This window comes from Protopterus annectens, chromosome 1.part1 (assembly GCF_019279795.1).
Source record: "Protopterus annectens isolate FY-2018-M chromosome 1.part1, PAN1.0, whole genome shotgun sequence".
NCBI lineage: Eukaryota > Metazoa > Chordata > Ceratodontiformes > Protopteridae > Protopterus > Protopterus annectens.
In genome coordinates, this window is record NC_056726.1 from 435,794,494 (window position 1) to 435,809,067 (window position 14,574).

At 45.5% G+C, this 14,574-nt stretch overlaps 1 protein-coding gene across 1 annotated transcript in view; it reads left to right on the plus strand.

Annotated features, from left to right (window-relative positions):
- RANGAP1 (Ran GTPase activating protein 1) overlaps nt 1-14,574 on the plus strand; it is a 1,872,200-nt gene that overhangs the window by 631,226 nt on the left and 1,226,400 nt on the right. The window lies entirely within an intron of this gene.

A 14,574-nucleotide genomic window follows, 5' to 3' on the forward strand; every position in this document is an offset into this window, starting at 1 on the left:
TCAGAGGCATTTCTGCTTCGGACCTGAACCTCTCCTTTTCAGATCCAGGAGGTTTCAGTTTTTCATTTGAAGTCCAGCAAGCTGACTTGTTTCGCTTCTTAATGATCTGCGAGATGTACCAGACATTTTAAGGACACAGCTTGTAATCAACCCATGAGAAGATTGTTGAAGATTCAAATGAAGTTCTGTTTTATCCTTCCCCTCTCTCCTTAGGGGTCGAGGGTCCTGTCGTTTTGACTGCAAATGTTCCTCTTCCATGCCATTTCTCAGCACTTGTGCCCTTGACTCCGACAAATGTCCCATCAACCAGACAGCTTGAACCCTGTTGGATGTCTTCTTGACATACTCCATTGTCTTTGGATCAGAGTGCATCCCAGAGCAGTGGCATCAGGACTGAGGGCCAAGGCTTGGATTCATTCTGGAGAATTTTGAGCCATCTCTGCCACTCTGTGCCGTGGTCTTAGATAGCTCATCTCCAATTTCTGTCAAATCTGACTGGTTTGGCAGCTTCTCTTAGGCTGTCATATCAGCGAGTGCCCTTGGCTAGTCATCCAGTTTCAGCTTTCGACATTGTAGAGTGGATTGTATTTCAGTTAGCGAAGGGTTCTTCATTCCTTTTGACAGATCCATCTACTTTCTCCCTGTCTGCCTGCGTTTCTCACAAGTTGATCTTGGGGGAAAGCATGTGAGTCTAGAACAACCTTGAATTAGACCCTCCCCAGTTGATCCCAAGCAGGCCAGGTCAAGGGCTTGGACTGTTTTGGCAAGTGCACCAATGCTTTGGCCATGTTTGCTGTTTGTGTTCTAAATTGCTCATCGCACTTAACTAGGCTCTAAAGAGATTTTGTTTCTGAAGTTTCTGAGCTAGTGGCTGCTCAGCCCTCGTCAGACGTTCTCAAAGCTCTAGAAACTTTGCTGTCAATCTTGCATTTGATATGCAGTGTCTCCTTGCACCTTGTGTCCAATGCAGTGGATGGTATGGCACTTACTGCAGGTACTGGTATTGCTACTTGCAGCATGCTTGAATGCATCCTTGGAATTTTTCAGGCTGCTTTAAGGCATCCCTCTTAGACTCTCCCTTTGGAAACGCATTCTTTGGTTCCAAAGTTAAAAGATAATGATATGGAGTGAGCAAGAGAAACTAATTGTCTGCTATGGGGGTCCTTTCTTACACCTCAAACAACCTTTTACAGGAAACGGAAGAGGAAGGAGGATGTTCTTTTGGAATTTTTTTTCCATATGATTCTCCTAGCGATGGTGTCCTCTGAGGCTTGGGGAGGATAATTTTAGTTGACACTGGCAAAGTGGCATTGGTGATCCTTTGAAGCCATGGAAATGCGGAACTTTCTTCGGGAAGCACTTCCAGTACTCCTGAAAAATTGTCCTGCTACTGCTGTCTTGAGATCAATTTTGGGGGCCATCACAGCAGACTCCTGGATGTTACAAGTCCTTTCATCCTTTCCAGATGTTACTTTTCTGTTCCACACATTCCCAAGATCAATTAAAAACACCTTACAGTAGTTCCACCCACTCAGTGGAAAAAAGCAGTATTAGAGTTCCAAAAGCTGCCAACAGAGTAATCTAAAAAATTCAACAGAAGAGACAGGATCTGGGGTTGTTTTGATGTTTTTTGGTTCCAAAGAAAACCAGACCTCAGGCTTATCATGGACCTAAGCAAGCTAAACCTTTTTGTCAAACAGACCAAATTCCAGATTGTAATGGTTCAGTGCATCTTGCCTTTCCTGAGAAGGAAGGGTGATTGGATGTGTTTGGTGGTCAGACTCCTGCTACCAGATAAAGATTGAGAGGACCTTTAGGATGCTCCTGTGCTTCAGGCTGAGTCAGCCATTGTCAGATTCGGGCTGTCTAAACCTCACCATCACCAAGTGTATTGTGGTGTTGGCAGCCAGGCTTAGGCTGCGGAGTTTCCATTTTTTTCCCATACTTGTATGACTGACTTCTTGTAGCAATGTCAAGAGAGTCTTTGATTGAACAAGAGACTACCTACTTCAACAGTTTTTCTGCCAGTGGATGTCATGGAGAAGATCAAGCTAGAATCAGTTCATTGTAAACAATTTATTTGGTGTCCTCTAAACACATCCATCCAAATAGAGAAACAACCACCCTCAAGGATGTTTGCTCTTCAAACACTTGCCAGCCACATTCTTCAGATCCCAAAAACATCTACTGTTCTTATTCAGTGTCTTCTCAGATACAAGTCAGCAGCCAAACATCTTGTTCCTCTGTTAAAGTACTACATGATAATTCTTCATTGGACTCTGTCCTCCCAGTGGTTCATCTACATCCATCTGTTATCTTATCCCCTCACCAACTTGATGTGGTTATGCATACTTTGCTGTATCTTCTCTCTTCTTCTTGCTTCAGGCTTGATTCATTCTCTCCACACTCAAGGCTACAGTAACCATGGGTGCTTATCTCTTAGTGTGTGTGGGCATTATGAGGGAAAAACTGTCCAGAGTATTTGGTGTTACTCAGAGGCTCACTTAAGCATCAATATTTTGGATGTGTGGTTCTCCTAGTGTTGCAGGCATTCCAGAACGATCTCTCCAATGATATGACTATGATTCAATCCAGCAACACTGCTGTAGTGTGGTACTTGAACAAACCTAGGTGGAATCCATTCATCTGATGTCTTTTTCGTCCATCCTTGACGTTGGATCCATATCTTAAGTTTCTCCCCTTACCCAGAATCCTCTCTTAAGCCCCCTTACTATCTCCAGTTTCATTTGCCACTTCTAGCGAACAGACATGGTTTATTCTTGGATCAGGCATTTTTTGGGAGATGTCAAGTTTTTGCTTTAAGATTTTCTTTTGTCAGGATCCTTACATTTTTTCTCTTCCTTTGAGCCTCGCCTTTAGTACTACAGAACAAAAAGTATATAGCTCTATTGTTGCCGTTGGTAGTTTTTTCTCTCTTAAGCATAGCCCTTCTCCCACTTTTCTTCCTCTACACTTTAGAGTAATCTTGGGTGTCATTGATGGTATTTTTCTTTCCTATTTTTGTAAATATTTTTGGTAGTTCTGTTCTTTCTCTAGCTTCACTTGCATTTTTTCTTTGTCATCTTTCATCTGTCTTGTGGGATGTTAGACAAATCTATGGGTGTTAAGAAAGGTTCTTCATGTGAACACAAAATGCATAACTCCAGTGTCCCCTCCAAGTTCATGTATTGCCTGGGGACCGCTCATCTTGAGCTTAGGTGGGACATTTGTTCCGTCTTCAACCACAGGGCTTTTGAGTACAGGAACAAACATGTTCTCAGAGGTTTACTGCCACCACCTTCTTCCACAGTATCTGGCGTTTCCCCTCCTGCTGCTAAACCTGCAGAAAAAATTTATGTTGAGAAAGGTAATAAAATCAAAGAAAAGTCTAAAGAAAAGTCTGAGTTGAGAAAGCACACACTTGACCACTCTCCTGAATTGATGCAGACTTTGGCTCCACATCGAAAGCTTATCTATCCACCTCTTCGGATCCGGTGTTGGCCCAGTGCAAGTCTCCAGTCCATAAGCAGCATACGTTCTGTCTTGAGCTGATTTCAAGACTTCATTAACCATTTCTGCAAGCAAATACACATAGTTTCTAGACCTCCGTCTTCCTCCTCATTCTTTGGATCTACTAGGAACCTATTTGAAACCAGATATGGACAGTATGATGAGAGAGTTTCTTAGAACCCAAATTTGCTTGGGAGTTGTTCTGTCTGTTTACCATTGAACCTGTGAGCTTTGTACTAGCCTAAACACTTTTATTGACTTCTACTTCGTTTTGGCCTTCATCTTCAGTGGTTCAGAATCTGAGAATCAGGTCAGTTGGACCTGAAGGCCTGGCCTTGATATCTTCTCTGATCCGGCAGGTGCTGACCTTGTTAGTCAGAGGGATCTCTGAGAAGTAGCTTTGGTATCAGATCTGGGGCTAAGGGTTGGACTCAGATTTTCAGAGCCATCCCTTCCTTTCAGGACCTTGGTGGTAGACAATTAGACTCTGATTTCTGTGTTGAGTCACGGTCATGGGGAAGTCCCGGACTTCTCAAAGCAGTTGGTGTTAGTTTCTACTGGAGTGGCCCTGGGCTCCCTATCGGCATCTGGATTCGGGGCTGTGGAGAGAGCTGTCCATTTGACTGGAGAACTTACCCCCCGGGGTCATCTCCTTCTATAACTTTCTGCCCAAATTACTGAGTCTGCTGTTTCTGTCTCATTGGAGCAGCCCATCCATTCGAGCCTTGAAACTGTCCTTTTGCAGGACTCATTTGTGGGGATGATCCAAGGACTCTGGGTTCCCAGAAAGCATATGTGCAAGAGGAGGCATATTGAATCCCTGCAGGAGTCTTTTTAGTAGAAGGCACTGCCTTAGATGAAGGGGAGGGTCCACAGGCCACCCCTTGAGGACGTCTTATTCAGAGGAGTTCTTGAATTTCTGAGACGGAAATTTTTCGTCTTCCAAAGCCCTTTCCCAGGAGGAGTTGGTGTTCTTTGAGGCTTTTGGAACTGGCTCAGCTATGCCCTTGGTGGTAACCCTGGTGGATGAAATGGACCTTCTTTCCCAGCATGCTTGGTAGGATCTGGATACATTAGAGCCTATTCAAAAAAAAAAAAAAAAAGTAAATGCTTAGTTGTACCTACAGGCTGTGCCCATTGGAACAAAGGCACCCCAGTTGATGCCATAGTGGTTGCCACTAAAAAGGAAATGGCTGAAGAAAGTCCTTCTGTCCATCCCCCTAACAGTGTGTTTAGAGCACTGTACAGATTAAAGAGAATTCTTGCTGTGGTGACCTTTGTCCTGTGGTCTCTGAATTGCTTGACACATTTTGCTAGATTTCAGAGGTATTTGAGGAGAGTTTACCAGTCGCTCTCTGTGCCCATGTTGGCAAAGGATAAAAAGACTGTCTCTCTGCAACTGATGTGTCTAATCTCACATGCTACAGATGGTGTTTAGAGAGTGGCTCGTTCAGACATTACCATTAAGAGGCATACCTAGATGCAACTTTGCGGAGCCCTTTAGGATGTCCATCATTGTTACCTTTGATGGGTCTACCTTATTTGGACGTAAAGTTAGAGACGCTCTTCAGAAGTGAACAAGATGGGAAAACCCTATCAGGTGTAGGCATATGTTTTTCTACCCTTCAGAGGACTTTTTCAAGAAGCCAGAAAGGGAGTAAAAAGGTGTGGTTTCAGAAATCTCAATGGTTCTGTCAGGACTTCTGTGTAGTTAGACCCCGTGTGGCAGAGGGGCCACTGTAATGGCAGATATTCACGAGACAGGGGAAGCCTACAAAACCAGCCCGAGGTCCATTTACCATGGAGCCTCTCAAGCATGCCTGAATGGTTGCCTGACTGCTGCTGTCTGGAGGCAGTCAAGGGATGCTTTTCTATGCGCCCAGAATCCTGGATGACCATCACCAAAAATGTCTGGGTGCGGAGTATAATTACTTGAGGTTATTACAGTCCTTTCTCCCTTCCCCCACCCCTCATCTATGAAATTTCTGATGTGCCACCCTATCAGAGGAAGGAATTGGCCTCAGAGATAAAAAGGCTGCTAAGAAAGGGTCATCCAAGAGGTTCCACCAGACCATTGAGGATGCAGAACATATTCAAGATTCTTTTTGATGCCAAAGACTACTGGGTATCTCAGGCCAGTATTAGACCTATATGCCACTTAAACCAATTTGTCAAACACTCCAAGTTTTGAATAGTCATGGTTCAGTCCCTTCTCCCTCTTTTGTGGAAGAATGATAGGATGCGCTCGATAGATCTCCAAGATGCATATTGTCACACAAAAATTGACTGTCCAGGAGATGCCTTCACTTTCAGCTAGGAGCCATTCACTTTCACTTCAGAGCTCTGCCCTTTGATCTTACCGCAGCTCCTCTGGCATTTCACCAAATGTATGACAGGGGTTGCATCTCACTTGAGATTGCTGGAATTCCAGGTTTTTCCTTACCTTGATGACTGCTCCCTCCAGGCAAATACTGACATGCACAAAAGATTACCTGCTGCATTTATGTCTGCACCTCGCCATTATGGTCAGCAACAACAAATCTCACCTCCTTCCCTCCCAAACTTTGGAGTTCATATGCGCTCATCTGGGCACATTTTCTCAGTCCAGATTACAGCTTCAAATGAAAAATCTACCGTCCCTTCAGTCACCAGCTGCCAGGCTGTTCCTTCAGCTGTTGGGATCAATATCTGCCTCCATAACACTTCTACTCTTTGAGAGATACTACATGAGTGTTCTACAATGGACTGTAGCAGTTCATTGGTCTATGAATTCTCACCTTCGAATCAAAAAACTCTTGACAGCCTGTGTTGTGGTGGATCAGAGCACCATATATTTCACAGGGCTGATCCTTTTTTCTCCCAGTACCCAAGATCAAGGTGACCATGGATGCTTCCCAGCTGTGGGGAGGACGTTACCTGGGACAGACAATTCAAGGCACTTGTTGCCCTTTAGAGGCCAACCTTTCACATCAATGTCCTGGAAATGAGGACAGTCCTCCTGACATTGTAGGCATTTCAAGACATCCTGTCTCAAGGGACAATTGCTATACAGACTGAAAACATGTCAGATGTCCTTCAAGAATGCAACTGCAGTCATAACATGTGGGATGTCCTTCATGGATGCATCTGCAGTCATAACAACTGGGTTGTCCTGTCGTCAGGCAGCCCTTCAGTCGGCCGGATTCCAAAGTCCGGGTCCGGCTTCGGCTGATGTCACACTTCACCCGACGTCATCTCTGTTGGTCTTCGGGTATAAAGGCATCAGCCGACGCCATTTTCCCCAGTCTTTCTTGCCGCGTGGCGCCCGAAGCAGAAGCTGTTCGCAAGTGCCGGTCGGTCGGATCCAGAGATTACTTCTACCGAATACTACTTCGAAGACTTCTAAAGCTAAGTACGCCGTTGGGGACTCTTTCTTGCCTCAGCCGATGTCAGAAAAAGTTAATAATTGTTTAACCTGTGGGAAACAAATACCTCATAAAGATTTCCACTCTTATTGTCTGCCTTGTTTAGGCCCAGCCCACGACGTAGCAGCCTGTTCGGCCTGTGCTTCCTTCAACCGACGAACGCTTAGGCGTCGGTCGGAGTTTGCAGAACAGTTTTTCGGTTCTGATTTTGCGTACATTATGCCGTCGGATCCTCCGACTACCCAATCTGCCAAAAAACGCAAAGATAAAGACCGACACTCGCGGTCCGCGGTTTCGGCCGAAACCATGGTTAAGCAAACCGCGAGTGTCTCGGTTTCGGCCGAAACCGAGAAAACTGATCAAGGTACAGCTGAATCTATCTCTACAACTGAGGCCCCTGCTACCACTCTTGAATCGGCCTCAGAAAATTTATCCACTACGGTGGTTGCCACTGACTTATCAGACACCATTCCCTTGGATGTCTCTACCCCAGCACGTGGTGCTGCTAGGCCTCCAGCAGCCATGTCCATTAAGGCCTTCGCCAGGGCTAAAGCAGCCAAGACTACTAAAACAGTGCCTGTTAAACCCCCCACAACCAGGCCCTCTTCTAGTTCTCAAATGCTTACCTTGGCAGAAGATTTAATTTCATTAATTAGAGGATCTCAATCTCACCCAGACAGGGCCTCTCAGCCCCCAGAGAAGAGACCTAGGGCAGAGCCCCCTGAGCCAGTGTCCTCTGATGATTCTGCTGATGAATCAGACATAACTGACCAGCCAGAGGCTCCTTTCTCCAATTTTGAAGATTCTGATGCTGAAGAATCCATTCCAGCTGCTTCCCCACCAGAAGAATTCTCCTTTGGGGAAACCTTACATGCCATGCGAGAGCAGTTCCAATGGCAGCAACAGGATTTTTCAGACTCCAGAAAAAGACAGGACCTTTCTGCACCTTCCACAGCACAGGCCCTTAGCTATACCTCCTGTTCTCTCTGTGGTGGATGATGCTTTCAATGATGTCTGCTCCGCTCCAGATTCTTTACCCCCAGCACCTGCCAAACCAGACAGATTTTACAGGGTGCCAGATACTCATCACCACCTTTACAAGGCCCCACTTGCAGACCCCGAAACTATATCCCAGGGTCCCAAGGCAGTAGCCGCGACCATTGCTAATAACCCTATTCCTTCTGAAAGGGAAGCAAGGTCATTAGACAGATGGGGTAAAAAGGTCTACACTTCAGCTACTCTCTCAGCTAGAGCTTTAAACTGTCAGTTTCACATGATACAATACCAACAGTTTATGCTTGATCAGCTAACTAAAAAGCTAACCACTGATGAATCTCTTGATAAGAAATATGTATTAGAAATGGTAAATAACATACAACAGGTTAGTAACCATTCCTTAAAATGTGGCTATGATGCACTGGAGGCTTCATTTAGATCAGCCATGACTGGCACAGTGATAAGAAGGCATGCATGGCTAAAGGAGCAAGCTTTACCGGATCATGTTAAAGCTAAGTTGCTAGATGCTCCTATGGATAAGACAAGTTTGGAAGAAAAGGCAAAATCTGTTCAAACGGTTAAAGATTTCTTGCAGGTTCAACCCCCAAGGTTTAGCAGGAACTGGCCTGCCAAAAATTGGTCCTTTCCTGACTCCACAAGATCTCAAAGGGGCAGGAATAGACGTTCCAGAGGCAGAAACCAATCCAGAGGAGGTGCCTACAGAGGACGACAGTGGCAAGGTAACAACAGAGGCACAGACACAACCTCTGCCACTACATCAACACAACCACAGTGACTTAACCCTAAATCCGCCTACCAGGGAACAAATAGCAGCACCTCTAGGCGGAAAGTTAACCTTATTTTCAAAGAACTGGCACTACATAACAAAAGACAAGTGGATTTTACGAACCATAGATCAAGGTTACCGGTTCCACTTCCACACTTTACCAGTCAAAAGAGGAATGCCAAATCTACTTCCAAATCAAAAAACAGAGGCTCTACAACAGATAATGGAGTTAGCAAACATGAGAGCTGTGGAAAGAGTGCCAACAGCAGAGCAAGGAAAGGGGTTCTACTCCAGACTATTCCTAGTTCCAAGAAAGGAAAAAAGTTGGAGACCAATTCTCGACCTGTCCACCTTAAATACATACATCATTGTCCCAAAATTCAAAATGCTGACCCTACAGCAACTTCTTCCCATGCTGGGCAAGGAGTGTTGGCTGGTAACTCTAGATCTCAAGGAGGCATACCTGCACGTCCCCATTCGACCAATCTGCAGAAGATACCTCAGATTTCTTGCAGGATCAGAGCACTATCAATTCTCAGCATTGCCCTTTGGCTTATCTACTGCGCCCAGAGTATTCACAAAATGCCTGGCATCAGTAATCGCCCATTGCAGACTACAGGAATTCAAATTTACCCATACCTGGACGACTGCCTGCTACAAGGGGACAACAAAAGCAAGCTGACAACAGATTTACAAAGGGTCATTTACTTGCTACAAGCACTGGGATACACAGTCAATTTACAAAAGTCAAGGCTGATACCATCCCAAACAAGAACATTCCTGGGCCGGAATTGGACACAGAAAAACAAATGGCATTCCTAACTAAAGAAAAACAAAAAGAACTCCCTCTTTACTTCTTGGCACTAACAAAACTGAACAAGTTAACAGCAAGAAAAGTACTGCAGGCCTTGGGCTTCATGGCATCATGCATAATCTTGGTCCCATTTGCCAGACTACATATGAGAAAACTACAGTGGTACCTAAAGAATTTATGGTCCCAACACAGGCACAGCCTAGAAACAGAAATCCCACTAATTCCATGCTTAAAACAGGAGTTCCTATGGTGGGCTCAGGCATGCCAGTCAAACCCAGGCCTACCCTTTCGCAGATGTCAAGCAAGCCAGACCATCACAACAGACGCTTCAGACCTAGGATGGGGGGCCCACATGCTGGACAAATGCGTGCAAGGATTGTGGACACAGGATCAACTTCACCTGCACATCAACCTAAAAGAAATGCTGGCAGTAAAACTGGCAATCCAAAAGTTCAGACCATTTCTCAAAGAGGGCCAGTTGATGATAAGGACAGACAACACCACAGTCATGTGGTACATCAACAAACAGGGAGGCACTCATTCATACCCCTATGCAGAATGACTTTGGAGCTGTGGACCCTGGCACTCAGCTACAACATCCAGTTACAGGCAATATTTGTACCGGGAAAAGAAAATACTCTAGCAGACATATTAGGCAGAACCACATCGGATGCCCACGAATGGAAGCTGCACCCGGACATCTTCAAGACCATCTCAAAGAAATGGGGAATGCCTCAGATAGATCTATTCGCATCACCTCTCAATCACCAGCTCAAAAATTCTGCACAAGGACATTCCACCCACTAGCATGGAAAGTGGATTCGCTCTCCTTCAGCTGGAAAGGCCTAACAGCATATGCATTCCCACCTCTTCCCTTGATACACAAAGTACTACTAAAAATCAAGGAAGAACGTCCAAGGATAATCCTGATAGCTCCAAACTGGCCAAGACAACACTGGTACCCACTGCTGCGGAGCATGTCTCGAACAATATGTGGCCAATACCCTGATGCCTTTGATGTTAACTCAGAACAACTACAGCATCATACATCCAAACCTAAAAGCGTTGCAACTGACTGCATGGAACATCACATAGCAGCAGCTAATCCAGAACTTTCCCAAAGAGTTAAAGACATTATTCTTGAAGCACGCAGACCTTCAACAAGAAGGAACTATGCTGGAAAATGGAAAAGGTTTGTCATTTGGAGTACTGAAAGAGGAAAAGATGTGTCAAACATAGATATGCCTAACATTCTGGAGTATCTGCCCGAACTTCTTCATTCAGGCCTGTCCTACTCCTCCATCAAGATACATGCATCAGCTATTTCAGCAGAATACAGCTTTGATCCACCTGTTTTTTCGCACCCTTTGCTCAGGCAGTTCCTCAGAGGAATCAAGAATGTAAAACCCCCAAGGAAACCACCATTACCAGCTTGGGACTTAAACTTTGTGCTAGAAAAGTTGACACTATCACCATTTGAACCAGCAGCAACAGCAGACCTACAACACCTGTCATGGAAAACTGCTTTCCTACTGGCAATTACTTCAGCAAGGAGGGTTTCAGAACTACAGGCCTTAATGGCGGTGCAACCCTTCCTAATCTTCCACCAAGATAGAGTGTCCATGAGGACTAATCCTACATTTATGCCTAAGGTGGTATCCAGAGTGTCTTTAAACCAGGCAATCCACCTACCTACCTTCTTTCCCAACCCACAAAACAGAGGGAAAGAATACTGCATACCTTGGATGTACATAGACAGCTACGCTACTACTTGGACAGAACAAAAAGTAGCAGAAAGACTGACCAACTTTTGTAGCCTATGCAACGGAAGGGAAGGAAAAGCTATTTCCAAACAGACAATCTCCAAATGGATAGGAAATTGCATACGATTCTGTTACTCCTTCCATGGAAAACCAATTCCACAGAACATAAGACCTCATTCTACAAGGGCAACAGCCACTACCACAGCCTTCTTACGAGGAGTGGCAACCAAAGACATTATTGAGGCGGCTACTTGGACCTCCGTGCATACATTTGCCAAGCATTATAATTTGCCTCTATATTCCAGATCCCGAGCAGGGTTTGCCACTGCTGTACTGCAAGGGATCCTAAACACACCATAATCTACTTTTATCCTCCTCCCCTAGTTGGCTATGGTATTCTACCCAGTTGTTATGACTGCAGATGCATCCATGAAGGACATAGTACAGTTTTTGTACCTACCATAAATGTAGATGTCCGAACTGGATAGCATCTGCAGTCAGGATTACCCTCCCTCCTTCCCCTCTGTGGTACTCCTAGGGTGTTTACCCTCCTAATAGCTAGCTGGTGGGGGGGAGTCTTTTATGGTGTATTTGTTTGTATATATGTACATACATGCTTATTTTTGTGTTTACCTCTATCTTTTTGGAAACATTGGCATCTATCCAAATTTTAGCCTTCAAGAGGGCTACTGGCATCTGGGGCAAGAAACACTGAGGAAAATGGCGTCGGCTGATGCCTTTATACCCGAAGACCAACAGAGATGACGTCGGGTGAAGTGCGACATCAGCCGAAGCCGGGCCCGGACTTTGGAATCCGGCCGACTGAAGGGCTGCCTGATGACAGGACAACCCAGTTGTTATGACTGCAGATGCTATCCAGTTCGGACATCTACATTTATGGTAGGTACAAAACTGTACTTTGTCCTGCCTCAGGCAGCCCTCGGTCGGCCGGATTCCAAAGTCTGGGTCCGACGTCGGCTGATGTCGCATTTCTCTCCGACGTCAGAGCGGCTGGAGTATAAAAGCATCAGCCGACGCCATTTTCTTCAGTCTTTCTTGCCGCGCGGTGCCCGAAGCAGAAGCAGTTCGCAATTGCCGGTCGGTCAGCTCCTGTATTCTACGATTCCGAAGTCATCGAAAAAGCTAAGTACCCCGTTGGGGACCTTTTCTTGCCTCAGCCGATGTCAGAAATTACTGAAAAAGTTAACAATTGTCTTTTTTGTGGTAAACAAATACCTCATAAGGATTTCCACTCTTACTGCCTCCCTTGCCTGGGCCCAGACCACGACGTCTCGGCCTGTGTAGCCTGTGCTCGCTTCAACAAGCGCACTCTCAGGCGCCGGGCGGAGTTCGCTGAAGACTTTTTCGGCGATAAATTTGCTTATACCATGCCGTCGGATCTTCCGACATCGCAAACTCCCAAAAAGCGAAAAGACCGGGACCGACATCCTCGGCCCGCGTCTACTACCGACTCCACGCCAAAACTTAGCGCGAGTGCTCCGGTTCCCTCTGAGACTGTGTCTCCACCGCTCCGAACCGAAGACACCACAGTACCGATGACTCCGATTCCAAACATTACTCCGCCAGTTATAGATTTTTCTCCGGATACCGAAACCGAGGAGATGCCTGAGACCATTGCTGTAGACAAGGTCACTCCTGCACGTGGAGCTGCCAGGCCTCCTATGGCCATGTCTATTAAGGCCTACACTAGGGCTAAGGCAGCCAGCAAAACAAAGCATATTACTTCTAGATCCTTACCTCAGCCGACTCGAGAGACACAAATTATGTCCATGGCTGCTGATTTAATTTCCATGATTAGAGGTTCACAGACCCATCCAGAGAGAGCATCCCAGCCTCCTCCTGATAAAAGGCCCCGGGTTGAACCCTCTGACCCTACTCCTTCAGATGAAGACTCTGAGGGCTCTGTCCACTCTGACAGCCAGGAAGAGCTCTTCCAGACCTATGAGGACTCTGATGCAGAAGATTCCATTCCTTCGGCCTCCCCTCCTGAGGATATTTCCTTTGGGGAAGTTCTGCACACCATGAGGGAACATTTCAAGTGGCAGGGCCAAGAATATTCTGATTCCAGGAAACGCCTTAGGACTTTCCTTAAGAAGCCTCAGCACAGGCCCTTAGCTATTCCTCCTGTACTTGATGTTCTGGATGATTTGTATTCTGATTCTAGTGCTACCCTGATACTCTCCCTCCTGCACCAGCCAAGCCAGACAGGTATTACAGGGTCCCAGAAACTCATTCCCATTTATTCAGGGCCCATACTGTTGATTTGGAAACTATTTCACAGGGGCCTAAAGGAGTTTCAGCCTCCACCTCTAAAAATCTTTTGCCCTCCAATAGGGAGGCAAGGTCTTTAGAGATGGGGTAAAAGGTTTACACTTCCACTACTTTATCTATGAGAGCTTTAAATTGCCTTTTTCATATGTTCCAATATCAGGATTATCTCTTAGAAGATTTACAAAAAACACTAGCTTCTCCTGATCCTTTAGACAGGAAGACTTTGCAGGAAGCTGTACATAACACTCAGCAAGTAAGCAATCACTTCCTGCAGTGTGGATATGATGCACTGGAAGCTTCATGTAGGGCAGCTATGACAGGGGCAGTGATGCGAAGACATGCTTGGTTAAAAGATCAACCTCTACCAGATCATGTAAAAGCAAAACTTCTGGATGCACCTTTGGAAAAGAACAAGCTTTTTGGTGCAAATGCTAAGGATGTGCTAAAGACCATCGAAGAAAAAGCAAAATCAGTTCAAACTGTAAAGGATTTCCTCCAGGTTCAACCCCCCAGATTCAGTAGGAATTGGCCTTCAAAAAACTGGTCCTTTCCTAATCCAGAAAAGTTTCAAAGGGGTAAGAACAGACGTGGCCGAGGAAGAGGCCAATACAGAGGCCCTTACAGGGGATGTCAATGGCAGCCAGGAAACCAAAGAGGTGATGCAGGGGTTTCTCCTGCCTAACAACTACAATCTCAATGACTTTCCTCTACTACCGCCTACCAGGGAACAACTAGAAGCTCCCTTGGGTGGAAAATTCTCTGTTTGCAGAAAACTGGCACAGACTGACAAAGGACAAATGGATTTTGGAAATTATAGACCGAGGGTACAGGTTTCATTTTCATACCCTACCAAGAAAACAAGGCATGCCAAATCTACCACAACATCAAAGGGCAGAGGCTATCAAGCAAATCTCTCTGCTAACTCAAATGAAAGCAATAGAAAGAGTTCCAGAACAAGAACAGGGATTTTACTCAAGACTGTTCCTTGTTCCAAGAAAAGAATCTCAA